General features: G+C 48.1%; 1 long non-coding RNA gene across 1 annotated transcript in view; it reads left to right on the top strand.

The window, feature by feature from the left end:
* LOC133353979 (uncharacterized) overlaps positions 1-9628 on the top strand; it is an 84725-nt gene extending 75097 nt beyond the window's left edge. Inside the window, exons 2-3 of the long non-coding RNA XR_009756512.1 lie at positions 6446-6719; positions 9550-9628. This is a non-coding gene — a long non-coding RNA (uncharacterized LOC133353979). The remainder of the gene's footprint in view (positions 1-6445; positions 6720-9549) is intronic.
* Positions 9629-15294: the final 5666 nt, after the last annotated feature.

The raw sequence follows: 15294 nt of genomic DNA, 5'->3' as shown, positions 1-15294 counted from the left end.
GGTAATTGCAACCAGCCTCATCAGGCGACAGCCAGAGCAACAACAACAACAACCCTACAACAACAACAACAACCCTACAACAACAACCCAACTGCCATAATTTCGCCTTTCCCCGGCATGACCCCTCATTCCATCTCAGCTTTCAGCATCCTGCCTTTATTATATGTCTGGTTGGTTGTTCCATTGGAACCTCATTTGCCAGTAAAAAAATATGATAATTGGTTTTTTACCCTTCTATCTGGCAACAAAACTGACACCTTTTTTTACAAGGAGTCATATTTACATAGACCACAATACCTGCAGTCATAATGCAAACAAAAAACACAACTCTGATAATGTGCACTGTCCTTGGGTGTGGACCAATCAACTTCAAGGACAGTGCATACATTATCAGAGTTATGTTTTTGTTTGCATTATGACTGCAGGTATTGTGGTCTATGTAAACATGACTCCTTGTAAAAAAAGGTGTCAGTTTTGTTGCCAGATGGTTGGTTGTTGTTGTTATTTGTTTTGTCGTTATAAGGATAAACCACCCGCCCTCAATAGTATACAGCCCCCCGCCCCCCCACGTCTGAATCAATCGCGTGCCCGTGTTGAGATCAGTGAAGGAAGTTCTCCCCTGCAACAGAAGGCAAAAAGGGATTTTGTTGGCGTTTGAAGAAGTGCTGGGTGTGGTGGGGGGGAGCGGATTTGAAGGCGGCAAGGATACGAGGGCTGTGTGTGCGTGGGTGATAATGTCATCGGATATCACGCGCCGCGCTGATCATGTCACCTATCTGCTTCTGCTGCTGCTGCAGAGACAGCGATCAGCATTAAAAGTTGCGCATTGCACGTGAGTGTGTGTGAGTGTGTGTGTGGGTGAGTGTGTGTGGGTGTGTGGTGAGTGTGCGTGGGTGTGTGTGAGTGTGTTTGGGTGTTTGTGGGTGAATGTGTGTGGGTATGTGTGTGTGGGTGTGTGTGTGGGTGAGTGTGTGGGTGTGTGTGAGTGTGTGTGAGTGTGTGTGCGGTCGTGTGTGAGTGTGTGTGTGGGGGTGTGTGGGTGAGTGTGTGTGGGTATGTGTGGGTGTGTGTGTGGGTGTGTGAGTGTGTGTGGGTGTATGGGTGTGTGTGGGTGTGCGTGAGTGTGTGTGAGTGTGTGAGTGTGTGTGGGTGTGTGTGAGTGTATGTGAGTGTGTGTGTGAGTGTGTGTGGGTGTGTGTGAGTGTGTGGGGGTGTGTGGGTGTGTGAGTGTGCGTGAGTGTGCGTGGGTGTGTGTGAGTGTGTTTGGGTGTTTGTGGGTGAGTGTGTGTGGGTATGTGTGTGTGTGTGTGGGTGAGTGTGTGGGTGTGTGTGAGTGTGTGTGAGTGTGTGTGCGGTCGTGTGTGAGGGTGTGTGTGGGGGTGTGTGGGTGAGTGTGTGTGGGTATGTGTGGGTGTGTGTGTGGGTGTGTGAGTGTGTGTGGGTGTATGGGTGTGTGTGGGTGTGCGTGAGTGTGTGTGAGTGTGTGAGTGTGTGTGGGTGTGTGTGAGTGTATGTGAGTGTGTGTGTGAGTGTGTGTGGGTGTGCGTGAGTGTGTGTGCGTGTGCGTGAGTGTGTGGGTGTGGGTGTGTATGGGTGTGTGTAAGTGTGTGTGGGTGTGTGTGAGTGTGTGTGGGCGAGTGAGCGTGTGTGGGTGTGTAAGTCTGTGTGAGTGTGTGAGTGTGTGTGGGTGTGTGTGAGTATGTGTGGGTGTGTGTACGGTTGTGTGCTCGGTGGGGGCTGGGGGGGGGGGGAACGGTGGCGCAGTGGTTAGCGCGCACTGCCCTACGAACCCGGCGCCCCGAGTTCGATTACCGCTCAGGCCAACATCGGTGACGATTACCTAAACCAGACCATGGGCATCTCCTCGGTTGACTCGGCCTCAAATCAGTGCCCGGTGCTACTGGAGAGACAAAGGTGGCCGGGGCGTGCTCGCTAACAGCACTTGCTCCAACAGTCTGTTAAGGCTATACGAGGGATCTTTATCATTGCATGTGTACAATGTTGGGAGCGGTGGCGGCAGTGGTCGGCTCACTGGGCTACGAAAAGTGCGAAATCAACTACCTCGGTTTGCTCCCGGTGCCAGGGCTCACATCAGCAACGACTAATGTCTGATCGTGATGTCGCGCTAACCACTGCGCCACCGCTCGAACCCACACACAACATGGGAGTGACCAGAAGCTGACCCACGTGTTCCGATCATATAGATCAATATCGATGATGATAATTGTATGTTGAACTTATTTTGCGCCGTACGTAGTCAACCGTGCTAATCGTAGGTGCGTGACGTCTGTAACTTGCAGCATCGTTCGTGTGCTGTTATATTGAGGCAATTTAAACTCTATTGCCTATGTACGTAGCAAGGTTTTAATTTGCTTACTTTTACCGGTAACCGAATGAAAAACGCATCCGGTAACCGGTTTGTCGCAAGACGCCAGGCCAATGATCACAGCATTTATTTTAAATGAGAAACGTACACACCACGCGGAATCAGAATCAATCGGAATCTTTCTTTATACTGCAGGAGGAATCCGATGAGCTATGAAGCTCTTCTTCACAGATGTCCGGTAGGGGCACGTGGTCAGAACGTTACAACAACGAATCGTGCGAAAAAAAAAAACACGAAAGGAGTGCAAAGTACAGTAAAGAATAACAAATCACTTTGAAAAAAATATACAAAAATTTCAATATACTATTGTTTTTACCTCACCGGGTAAAAAGGCCCCGTCAATCATCGCAAGCTTCTCGAACGTCCTGGAAAAAATTTTAGATTTTTCGGACTTTTCGAACCGGTTACCTCTCCGATAACGGTTACCGGTTTTAACCGGTTGTCGCTTAACTACCCCTGTCCGTGTTGCGTGTGTGATGCTGCAGAGCTGACAGACGCACGCTTGTGTTTGTCGCCATGAGGAGTTTGCCACGCTCAATCCACTGCTGCACGATGGCATATTTATTTAAATCCGGTGGGCGAAACCTCACAATGCAATGTTATATTCGCATATCATTCGGATTGTTACTTTAACAGAAATATTGCTTGTCGTGCTCCGAGTACACGAGGAGTGTGAGAATGGCGTGGTGGTGACGATGACAGAGCAACAGCGGGTCGTTTATATATCGAAATACAACTTTAAAATGTAAATATTTCATTACGCATTGGCTCACACAATCTGTATCAATGGCAATTGTTCATGAAACTCAGTAGGTGCGGGCAAGGGACACGTGGAGACCAGGGACTATGGGGACCGATGGTCGAGACTGGAACGATGGAATCACACCGAGCAAAGGCGGAGTCAGGTCGATTAGACGTTTCGGGCCAGTAGCGTACTTCCCGACTGAAGGCCGTAGGGCCAAGACGCACTTTTATTTCAAATGCCACTCGGCCGGCAGACAACATCAAAGCGTGAGCACAATTACAGATTTTAAATAAAGTAATGAGTCATAATAACGAGAGCAATTACGTTGTAAAATCACATTCGACACTTAAACAGTTTAAATGAGGACAGAGACGGCAGAATGGAGATGCCAAGAAGAATTGATATTCGAATCAAACGTGCAAATTGTGTGTCTATGTTTGTGCAACGTGTGTATTTGTGAGTGTATCAGAATCGGAGGTGTAGTGGCATCGCAGGGCCGTGACGCCTTCTATCCAGCAGTAGATAGAAAATGGATAATGATGACAATTTTGATGCTTTCGTTGAACAACAGTGGGCATATACGGTCCAGACTTTATTTGGCACTGGTTGATGGACAATTGCGGTGATAACTTAAACAAGCAATTACGAACAATGTCACACGGAATAGAACATAGAAATATTCATCAATGACACCGTGGCCTTAAAAGAGAGCAATAGATATGATAGGAAACGTTTCGGGAAATTTCCCTTCTTCAGAGGACTTAACGTTGAAGTGTCATTACTCAGAAATGTCGCAAATTATATTTTTATTTTTATTTTAAGACTCCGGTATTATTGATACGTGTGTTGATTCCCGAAATACCGGGTGTTCTATTTATTATATTTACAATAATATTTATTTGAACAAATAGCAGGTAGGGTTGTTTATTTTTCCATTCTGTTTATGTCATCTTAAAAAGGAAGAAACCATTTTGATGTGCATGATGGTAATAGATAACATATTAACTTACTTTTTGTTAACAATTCAACTGCTTTAATTCCACTCTTAAAATAAATTAAATAAGCCTATGTGGGCCTCCGTGTTAAACACATTGTATATAGATTGTTTATATGGTGTATATATGTGCTTGTGGATCACTGCCAAAGGAACACGCAACAGCAAAATCTGAGTCATTTCTTTAATTTCGTACGTAGCCGTTCACGACCAACATAATTCATAACCGCTCTATTTTAGCTTTAGACCGCCTGGGTATGGTGTCAGTTCAAGCTGTGAACCCTCCACCACCCGACAGAGCCATTCTTATGATACACGACAACGTTCCGCTGAAGATTCTGCTCGCTTGTCAACCACATCGGTTGCAATTCGCCACAGATCGTGCTTGGCGTACATGGCTGTGGCGGTTAATGGACACTCTATCCGCGCGATATTCATCCCAACAGTAGGTAGCGGCTAAACATTACGATGATGATGATGACGATGCTCATAATGATGCCTTCGTCAAGCAGCGATGAACATCCGTGACACCGGATAATCATCATTATCGATATCAGAAGTATTGTTGTAGTCATGACTACGACAATTGTATAACCCTCCAAAGTCAGAAACTCAACGCATTAGTCAATAAAATGCCTTGCAACGGGGGAAGCAATCATAATAGTAGCCGACGTTTGATGCGCCACGATGGATAGGAGATGTTAACCATCTCGCCTGGTATACAGGAGGTCGTGGGTTCGATCCCGATCCTGACGCCTGCTGCTGTATATTTGGAAACTGTGCGTGACTCTCTCTCATCATCATCATCACGGTGGCTAGGAGATGTTAACCACCTCGCCTGGTATCCAGGAGGTCGTGTGTTCGATCCCGACCCTGACGCCTGCTGCTGTATATTTGGAAATTGTGCGTGTCTCTCTCTCATCATCATCATCATCATCACGGTGGGTTGGAGATGTTAACCACCTCGCCTGGTATACAGGAGGTCGTGGGTTCGAGCCCGACCCTGACGCCTGCTGCTGTACATTTGGAAATTGTGCGTGACTCTTTCTCATCATCATCATCATCACGGTGGGTTGGAGATGTTAACCACCTCGCCTGGTATACAGGAGGTCGTGGGTTCGATCCCGACCCTGACGCCTGCTGCTGTATATTTGGAAATTGTGCGTGTCTCTCTCTCATCATCATCATCATCATCACGGTGGGTTGGAGATGTTAACCACCTCGCCTGGTATACAGGAGGTCGTGGGTTCGAGCCCGACCCTGACGCCTGCTGCTGTACATTTGGAAATTGTGCGTGACTCTTTCTCATCATCATCATCATCACGGTGGGTTGGAGATGTTAACCACCTCGCCTGGTATGCAGGAGGTCGTGGGTTCGATCCCGATCCTGACGCCTGCTGCTGTATATTTGGAAACTGTGCGTGACTCTCTCTCATCATCATCATCACGGTGGCTAGAAGATGTTAACCACCTCGCATGGTATGCAGGAGGTCGTGGGTTCGAGCCCGACCCTGACGCCTGCTGCTGTACATTTGAAAATTGTGCGTGACTCTCTCTCATCATCATCATCACGGTGGCTAGGAGATGTTAACCACCTCGCCTGGTATACAGGAGGTCGTGGGTTCGATCCCGACCCCGACGCCTGCTGCTGTACATTTGGAAATTGTGCGTGTCTCTCTCTCATCATCATCATCATCACGGTGGGTTGGAGATGTTAACCACCTCGCCTGGTATACAGGAGGTCGTGGGTTCGATCCCGACCCTGACGCCTGCTGCTGTACATTTGGAAATTGTGCGTGTCTCTCTCTCATCATCATCATCATCACGGTGGGTTGGAGATGTTAACCACCTCGCCTGGTATACAGGAGGTCGTGGGTTCGAGCCCGACCCTGACGCCTGCTGCTGTACATTTGGAAATTGTGCGTGTCTCTCTCTCATCATCATCATCATCATCACGGTGGGTTGGAGATGTTAACCACCTCGCCTGGTATCCAGGAGGTCGTGGGTTCGATCCCGACCCTGACGCCTGCTGCTGTATATTTGGAAATTGTGCGTGTCTCTCTCTCATCATCATCATCACGGTGGGTTGGAGATGTTAACCACCTCGCCTGGTATCCAGGAGGTCGTGGGTTCGATCCCGACCCTGACGCTTGCTGCTGTCAAGTGTAAATGCTGCACGTGACATTCCACTTCGTTGAGCCACAAAATTTGCGATCGCCAGGTCGCTTCTAAAAACAAAAAAAAGAGCTATACAGCTCAGTGGGGCCTGGTAAAATACCAACAAAAAAGAGCGTTTAGTTGAAATATTCCTTCGTCATAGGCAGACGCGCAACAGCAGCAGTGGAGGAGGAGGAGGATGATGAGGAGGAGGAGGTTCGAGTGGAGTCGTGGTGGCCTCCGGCACTTGACGTCCGTGTCACTGCGTCGTCACCCTGCCATATTGCCGTTGACGGGTGAGAGAATTCAATCTTTCTGCATACTGCCCGCCCCCATCCCCACCGCCCGTCTCGAGCCGGGGGACCGGGGCCCGACTCTGTCCGAGTGTCTGTCCCGAGCCGTGTCACCATATGGGGATACACGGGGAAGAGATGCAGGTGACAACCCCCCCGTGAATCATGACATCCCCCCCCTCTGTCCTCCACCCCCCACGACTGTCTCCACCCCCCCCCCGTTCCTCCTGCCACCCCCCCCGCCTCATCCACTCCCAACCCCCCCATCCCCCATCCACCCCCTGCAAGTTATTTGTCTCGTAGAGCTCTTCATAGTGAGTGTCTGCCACAACAACACCGCTCCACCCCCCCCCCTCACACACGATTCCCCATCCCCCCCCTGCCCCCCTCACCTCCACCCCCCCTCCTCGAGACATCGCCGCTCCTCACTTCGCCTCTTTCACGTGTAGTGATGATGGTGGTGATGGTGGTGGTGGTGATGATGGTGGTGATGATGGTGGAGATGGTGATGGTGGTGATGGTGGTGATGGTGGTGATGATGGTGATGGTGGAGATGGTGATGATGATGATGGTGATGATGGTGATGGTGATGATGGTGATGGTGGTGATGATGGTGGTGATGGTGGTGATGGTGGTGATGATGGTGGTGATGGTGGTGATGATGGTGGTGATGGTGGTGATGATGGTGGTGATGGTGGTGATGATGGTGTGGTGATGGTGGTGATGATGATGGTGATGATGGTGATGGTGATGATGGTGGTGATGATGGTGGTGATGGTGATGATGGTGGTGATGATGGTGGTGATGGTGGTGATGGTGATGATGGTGGTGATGGTGGTGATGATGGTGGTGATGGTGGTGATGGTGGTGATGGTGGTGATGATGGTGGTGATGGTGGTGATGATGGTGGTGGTGGTGGTGATGGTGGTGATGATGGTGGTGATGATGGTGATGGTGATGATGGTGGTGATGATGGTGGTGATGGTGGTGATGGTGGTGATGATGGTGGTGATGGTGGTGATGATGGTGGTGATGGTGGTGATGATGGTGGTGGTGGTGGTGGTGATGATGGTGGTGATGGTGGTGATGGTGATGATGGTGGTGATGATGGTGGTGATGGTGATGATGGTGGTGATGATGGTGGTGGTGGTGATGGTGATGATGGTGGTGGTGGTGGTGGAGGTGATGATGGTGGTGATGATGACGGTGGTGATGACGGTGGTGAAGATGGTGATGACGGTGATGGTGGTGGTGGTGGTGATGATGATGGTCGTGGTGATGGTGATGATGATGGTGGTGGTGATGGTGGTGATGGTGGTGATGATCATGATGGTGGTGGTGATGATGGTGGTGGTGATGATGGTGATGGTGGTGATGGTGGTGATGATGGTGGTGATGATGGTGGTGAAGATGGTGATGACGGTGATGGTGGTGGTGGTGATGATGATGGTCGTGGTGATGGTGATGATGATGGTGGTGGTGATGGTGGTGATGGTGGTGATGATCATGATGATGGTGGTGATGGTGGTGGTGATGATGGTGATGATGGTGATGGTGATGATGATGGTGGAGATGGTGATGGTGGTGATGGTGGTGGTGGAGATGGTGGTGGTGATGTTGGTGATGGTGATGATGGTGGTGGTGATGGTAGTGGTGATGATGGTGGTAATGATGGTGATGATGGTGATGGTGATGATGGTGGTGGTGATGACGGTGGTGAAGATGGTGATGACGGTGATGGTGGTGGTGGTGATGATGATGGTCGTGGTGATGGTGATGATGATGGTGGTGGTGGTGGTGATGGTGGTGATGATCATGATGGTGGTGGTGGTGATGATGGTGATGGTGGTGGTGGTGGTGGTGATGATGATGATGGTGGTGGTGGTGGTGATGATGATGATGGTGATGATGATGATGGTGATGGTGGTGGTGGTGATGATGGTGATGGTGGTGGTGATGGTGATGATGGTGGTGGTGATGGTGATGATGATGGTGGTGATGGTGATGATGATGATGATGGTGGTGGTGATAGTGATGATGATGGTGGTGGTGATGGTGATGATGATGATGGTGATAGTGGTGGTGATGCTGGCCACCCACCCCCTCGTGTACCGTTCCAGCCTACGTAAGTCGACGCGAGCAGCACTTGCCCCAACAGTCTGTTCAGGCTATACGGGGGATCTTTGTTTTTAGTGGTGGTATTGGTGGTGATGCCCAGGGATTAATTTCTCACTTTAACTGTTTTTTTTTCGAAACGCTGCTCGGCTGGGCTTCGTGCTTATCGATGTAAGGCACTGCCAATGGAGTCCTGGGTACGGCTATGTATATATGCATGCATGCCGTGTAGAGATCATATGGCCAGTTTTAGGGCAAACCAAGGCGAGTTGGACGTTAATTGCCAGCCACATTGTCTGGCCCGGTGGCTCAGTGGAGCAGCGAGCGGCTCACAATTGGAAGGTTGCGAGTTGGAATTCTGGTTGGGGTTGTTTTACCATTTGCTGCTAATGTTACTATTTTGCGTGCATGCTGTGGCGTAGTCATGATGATAATGATGATGCCGATGATGGTGTTGAGCATGTTTAAACAATCTCTATTATTTATTGACGCAGGCATCAGCGTTATCATCATCAAGATTAGCCATTATCCATCCGCTGCTGGATGAAGAGGCATCACCAACCTTAGACATAACGAACGGTAAAACCGATCGGAGAGCTGTGATGCTGCTGGCGATGATGTTGACGACGATGATGGTGAAAATTGTGATGATGGGAATGATGGTGATGATGGCTATGGTGATGATGACAACGATCGTGATGATAATGATGATGACAATAATAGTAATGATGATGATGATCATCATCATTATGATGGACGTGTTGGTGATTGTTATGATGATGCTGATGCTGATGGCGACAATGACAATGATGGTGGTGATGGTAATGATGATGACGCTGATTATGCGATGTGATGCCAGGCGAGAGAGGAGCAGAGAAAGGAACGGTTGCGCCCAGAGCCCAAGTTCCTCCTACAGAATGTGGTTGCCCCGGGAACTGTTCTGGTAAGTTAGGCGGTGGAAAGTTGGGGAAGTCGGTGGGGGGGGGGAGGGTTGGCGGACAAGGAGAGAAGGAGGAGGAGGGTGGTGGTGGGGGGTGGCGGCGGTGGTGATGGTGACATAAAGAGATGAACATAAAGCGTGGAACTCAGCGAAGCAAGAGGTCACACACCCGGCGCGATACGGTTTTGCAAATATACACAGCCCCCCATTCAGGGGGCACACAAAGCGCGGCTGCTCTCGTCTTTGTTGTGACAGCACTCAGAGGAGGAGAGAGAAAGGCAAAGTCTGCAAAGTCTAGCCTTCTTTTGCCCCTGTCACCTCGTTAGTATGAAAATATATGGCTTCTTAGCCCCCCTTTTCTCCGCGTCCTCTCTTTCTTTAGTCCTCTCGTTCTTTCTTCCTTCGTCCAAAAAAAGTGCCACTTCAAAGATCGGCCGCCACATCCGCGGTTCGCCCTCGGGTCCTCCTCCTCCTTCCTCCTTCTCCGTGTCCGTCCGAATGTTCGCGCCTCCTCCGCCATCACGCCGGAGTATTCTCTTAGAATTCACTGGCTTCCACGTGTAATCTCGGACACGTGCAACTCGCTGTCGACGTTGATATTCGGTGTTGAATTGGAACAAAGTCGCTTGCCGTTTGAATTGCCAGTCAGTTCTCGCGAACACAAGAACGCGGTTCTTGAACGCAAAGGGATTTATTAGTGATCGCGACGACGATGTGGATATTCACAACAACAACAAACACAAACATTTACCGAACCAGGAAAAGCCACACGCGCATCCGCGTGGCGAGGCAGAGAGACGCGAGCGCGCTTGGGACCACGCCGCGAGACGGAACGAGGCAGGCCCCGGGTCCACGACGATTCAAACGCCGAAGCGAGAGGAGGTACCCCGACTTGCAAGGCTGCCTTGGGCAGGACGCGTCGACAACGCGGCGGGGTGACGGTGGGGGGGCGATGTGGCCGATGGGCAAGATCAGTGACGGAACGGCAGCCAAAGACTGGAGCGATGAGTTCAGCTCGTGTGCGTGTCGGTGCCGTACTGATTTTTTTTGCATCGCGTCATTGTAGCGGTGGGGTTGGTGGGGCATTTGCGGCAGGCGTTTATCCTTCACCCAGCAGTGGATTGAACAAGATGGTGGTAGTGATTATTTTTTTAATGGAGACGCTGCTACCAAATTAGTCGTTTCAGCAACGTCCACCGCCCCCGCCCCCCGGCCTGCCCCACGCCACACGCAATTCACCTTTGACACGAGCATTCCCTGATCATCCAATTACTGGTCAGTTTACCCATGACTGACACTAATCCTGACCCCTAGTCTGACCCTAACGCGTTCTGTTTGTATTTAGGCCACGTTAGTCTGTTCGCCGTGAATGCGCGCATTCGCACAATCCCTTTGGCACTCATGCAGTGCTGATGAGAATGATGATGATGGCGAGGATGGTGACGAGGACGACAACGATTGTGATGATGATGATGATGTGAACTCACCTGCAATGATATTAAACGTAACCAGAATCCAGTCATGTGTGTTTCCACGTGTATATATATATGATTACGTTGAAGTCCATCAACCTATTGAAGTGTGTCCATTATGCTCATCGGAAACTCACAATGAGATTGTGTAGGCACTCACTTCTTGCGTTGAATGGAACCCCGTAGTGTACACGGGAGGTTCGTGTCAACAACAGACGGTGCACCCAGCAGAAATGTGTTTTTTTTATTGACGAGCCTGACTCTGCTGATGCGACCCATAATGATCGAAGCCGGTCCAGAGCGTTGCTTGGTCAAGGAAATGTTGCTGAACAACAATGGGCGACAAAGCCGACCATTCATCAAGATTAAACAGGATTGCGTTAAAGCTTTCGTGACTGCAGGGATTCATCTTCTTGGTTCTTTCGGTAAAGTCACGTAGAAGGGTAATAATAAAATAATTAAAATAAAACATAATAAAATAATTCTCACGACGTTTCGGCCACAACGCAAGCAGCCGTCATCAGGTGAAGAACAGGTCTGTCGAGAAGACAGCGTCTGAATGAGTTTACCGAAAGAACCAAGAAGATGCGTTAACATCGTTGTGTTTTGACGAATTCTTCGGTGACAGACTTTGGCAATCCACTGCTGGATGAAGAAAAACTCCCCAAGCCGTCACTATCACCATCATCAGCCACGGTCAATCCACTGGTGGATGAAGGCCTCGTCACGCCATGTCGGTTGTTTGACCATACTTCACCAGTGACGAGTGAGATATAGTATATATATAAAATATATATTGACCGATAATGGAAAGCGTTCCTGAGTCTCGAGACGCTACTGTTCCTGTGAATTGTACCCTGGGATATTTTGCAATTAGATTTGTATTTATTTTACGTATTTAATAATGTTGTTGTTGTTATTGTTGATGGGTGATGATCCTTGATTTTGATTGATTATAATGATATTGATGATTTTTGGATATAACTTATTGATGATGATGATGGGTGACGGTTATGATAATGAATCGTGACGGTTGATGGCAACTGATGCTGGTGACGTTTGCTTCTGGTGAGGACAACGATGATGATGATGATTCTATTTGATGATGATTACATTTGACGATGATGATTCTATTCGATGATGATGATTATATTTGACGATGATCATATTTGACGATGATTATTATATTTAACGATGATGATGATTATATTTCACGATGATTATTCTATTTGATGATGATTATTATATTTGATGATGATTATATTTGATGATGATGATTATATTTGACGATGATGATTATATTTGACGATTATGATTATATTTCACGATTGACGATGAATGACGCGAGTCCAACAACACCTGAGACGGGGGGGGGGAGGGACTGCACGGATGCAAGGCGGGCCGCGTGCTGTTCCTGCAATAGGGTCTTGGCCCGAAACGTCGCGTTCACGTGCCGGGGGGAGGGGTATGGGGTCACGCGCCGATATCTGTTGGTCGACAACGAGCCTTTGTGACCCGCGGCTTGTCAATGCGGCGCGTCGTTTGCGAACGCGACGGGGGCGACTTTTGGTTTGTTCAGTCGCCCCCGTGTAGTGGACGGGAAAGGCGACAACGACGCGGATTTGGTATCCGCCTGCCCGCCGTACCTTTCTTCATTACTGACAACTTGCAGCTCAGCACACGGCAGATGCCTGCGCAGCGCGACTCACGACCTCCTCTTGATACCAATATCCAGGATGGTCATCGTGTCTATGCGCCGCTTCTCGGTGGCAGCCCCAACATTCTGGAACGATATCCCTCTGCACATTCGCAGCATCACCTCAATGGCCTCCTTCAAGAGACACTTAAAAACTCACCTCTACAATCACGTGCTTTTGAGCGACTCTAAGCTTGGCTCCGCGCCTCTGAGTAGCGGCCACTACGTCTGCAAATTTGTGCGCGTTACAAATTGAACTATTACTATTATCAGGCTCAGCGCATTCGAAAAACACGCCTCGGACTGCGAGACGAAACGGGGAACGGGCGATCGCTGCTCGAACCGCCACACTGGGGCACGGTGGCCGATGGTCGAGCGGTGTGACGGAGTCGCAGTCAAAGGAGGGAAAAACCCGAGGGACGCGTCCCAGCAGAAATGACGAGCAATACTCGCCTTGTGCCGTTTGAGCCAAAATGCGATCATGATATTAGGTGCTCATCGGTGGAGGTAAATACGGGTATAACTCCACCGTTCTGTTTCTTCAAACATACATTTGTATTTATATATGTGTATGTCTGTGTGTGTTTTAAGCTCGTCAGCCTGTTTATTGGCTTTCCCGACCAAATATTAGCCAGCAGCAACGTTTGTTTAACCAAGTGAAACTCCGGGCTCGTTCAACAAATGCTGCTGGGATCCGAGACATCATTGGCAAGAGCACTACATCTAAATTATTGGGGACCCTGTTATAACATTTGTGATATCTTTATGAAATGTTCTAAGGATTTTTTTTTGTTCGAATTAGTCTGCATATAATATTACGTGTTTGCTAATAATATAATATCTTTCAACTACGCTTTTGTTATAATTATGTCATTCGAACAGTAATTAGTCCCGGATTGGTGTCATATTATGTATCTATAAAATATAATGTTCGTGTCAATTGGCGTATTATATACATGGGATGTTATATTTACTGGGGTAATATACATTGCGTTTCATGTTTTCATCTGTTGTTACCTTTCTTTTAAATTATCATGTTTGTTAGTTCCACGTCCAATGTTGTGTCGGTAACAAATATTGTGTTTGTATTAAAGTGTGAGGTTTGTGCTATGAGAAGTGGTAGCGTGGCTGTTTGTGCACCGCAACTACGAACTCGGAGATCCGAGTTCGATTCCCGCTCACGGCCAACTTCCACGACTATTATTTGATCCAGTCATTGGCCTCCCATAGGTCGACTCAGCCCCAAATGAGTACCTGGTGTGGTGTGTATACATTGCCACTGGGGAGACAAAGGCGGCCGGGCATGGTGCTGGCCACCCACCAATTCGTGTGCTGTGTCAACCTTCATAGGTGCTCGCTAACAACACTCTCCCCCAACAGTCTGTTTAGTTTATACAGCGGATCTTTGCGTTTGTCTTGAATGTTGGATCTATAAAATCTGGTGTTTGTGTCAAATGTGAGGTCTGCACAAAATGTGTTTCGTGTGAAATGGTGTTCATGTCTCACGTTATGTTTCATGACAAATGTTACGTTTGGAATGACAAGTTAAATAAACGTCTAACTGTACGACTGTAGAATACTGTATGTTGTTAATGTCAAATTAGTATGCGTAGCATCTCAAGTTAAAATTAGAATCGGAATAGTTAATTATCCTGGAGAAATCCGATGGGTTATGGAGCTCCGTTTTTTAAAAGATGTCCAGCAAAGTCGCATCTTTATCAAGATTTGAATTCCTATGTATGTCTGTTTATCCACTGTGCATTTTTTTAAAAATGGTCCGTTCATGACGAACGTTCTATCTTCATCATTGCATGGGGTCGTCTTTTCTTGGTCTGCCAAAGCTTCCGCCGAAGTATTGTGTTACCTGACTTTGAAATGTCATACGCGTATCAAACGTCAAGTACATCAAATGTCAACGGTTGTGTGCTTAAGCATTCATATGAATAGCCTCTTCCGATGAATATTATGTGTGTATCGCATGCTATGTTTTAATTTTTATCGTGTATATCAAATGTCAAATATAGTACCGAAATATTATCATGTATGTATGTGCCAAGTGTCACGTCTGTGACATGTTATGTATGAAGGGTCTGGTGTTGAATGTCAGTGTCACACTATGCAATTGTGCTATTGTGTGTGTGTGTTACGGTTGTGTCTCGCTTTGTGGCTTGTGTCCATAACCTTTGACGAAGGAGCTCATTATTAGATTTGGTGCGACCACGTGCTGAGTTGGTGGTGGTGGTGGTGGCCTTCGACAAGCGGTGGATTGACCATGGGCGATGATGGTGATGGTGGTGATGATGGTGGTGATGATGATGTTGATGATTTGTGATCCGCGTATGTTTCCACGCAGATTCTCTCCACCGTTTGAAATCAGGAGCAACTTTTTTTTGGGTAAATAAAATTAAAGTCCGAGGAGGGTGTTGGCATATGAAACGTTTTTTTTCTTTCTCGCCGCTTGAAGTACCAGACATATACAAATCCACCTGATGTCAA

This window comes from Lethenteron reissneri, chromosome 45 (assembly GCF_015708825.2).
Source record: "Lethenteron reissneri isolate LAM-NWPU_2019-01 chromosome 45, ASM1570882v1, whole genome shotgun sequence".
Taxonomy (NCBI): Eukaryota; Metazoa; Chordata; class Hyperoartia; order Petromyzontiformes; family Petromyzontidae; genus Lethenteron; species Lethenteron reissneri.
This window is presented reverse-complemented; position numbering and strand designations above follow the sequence as displayed.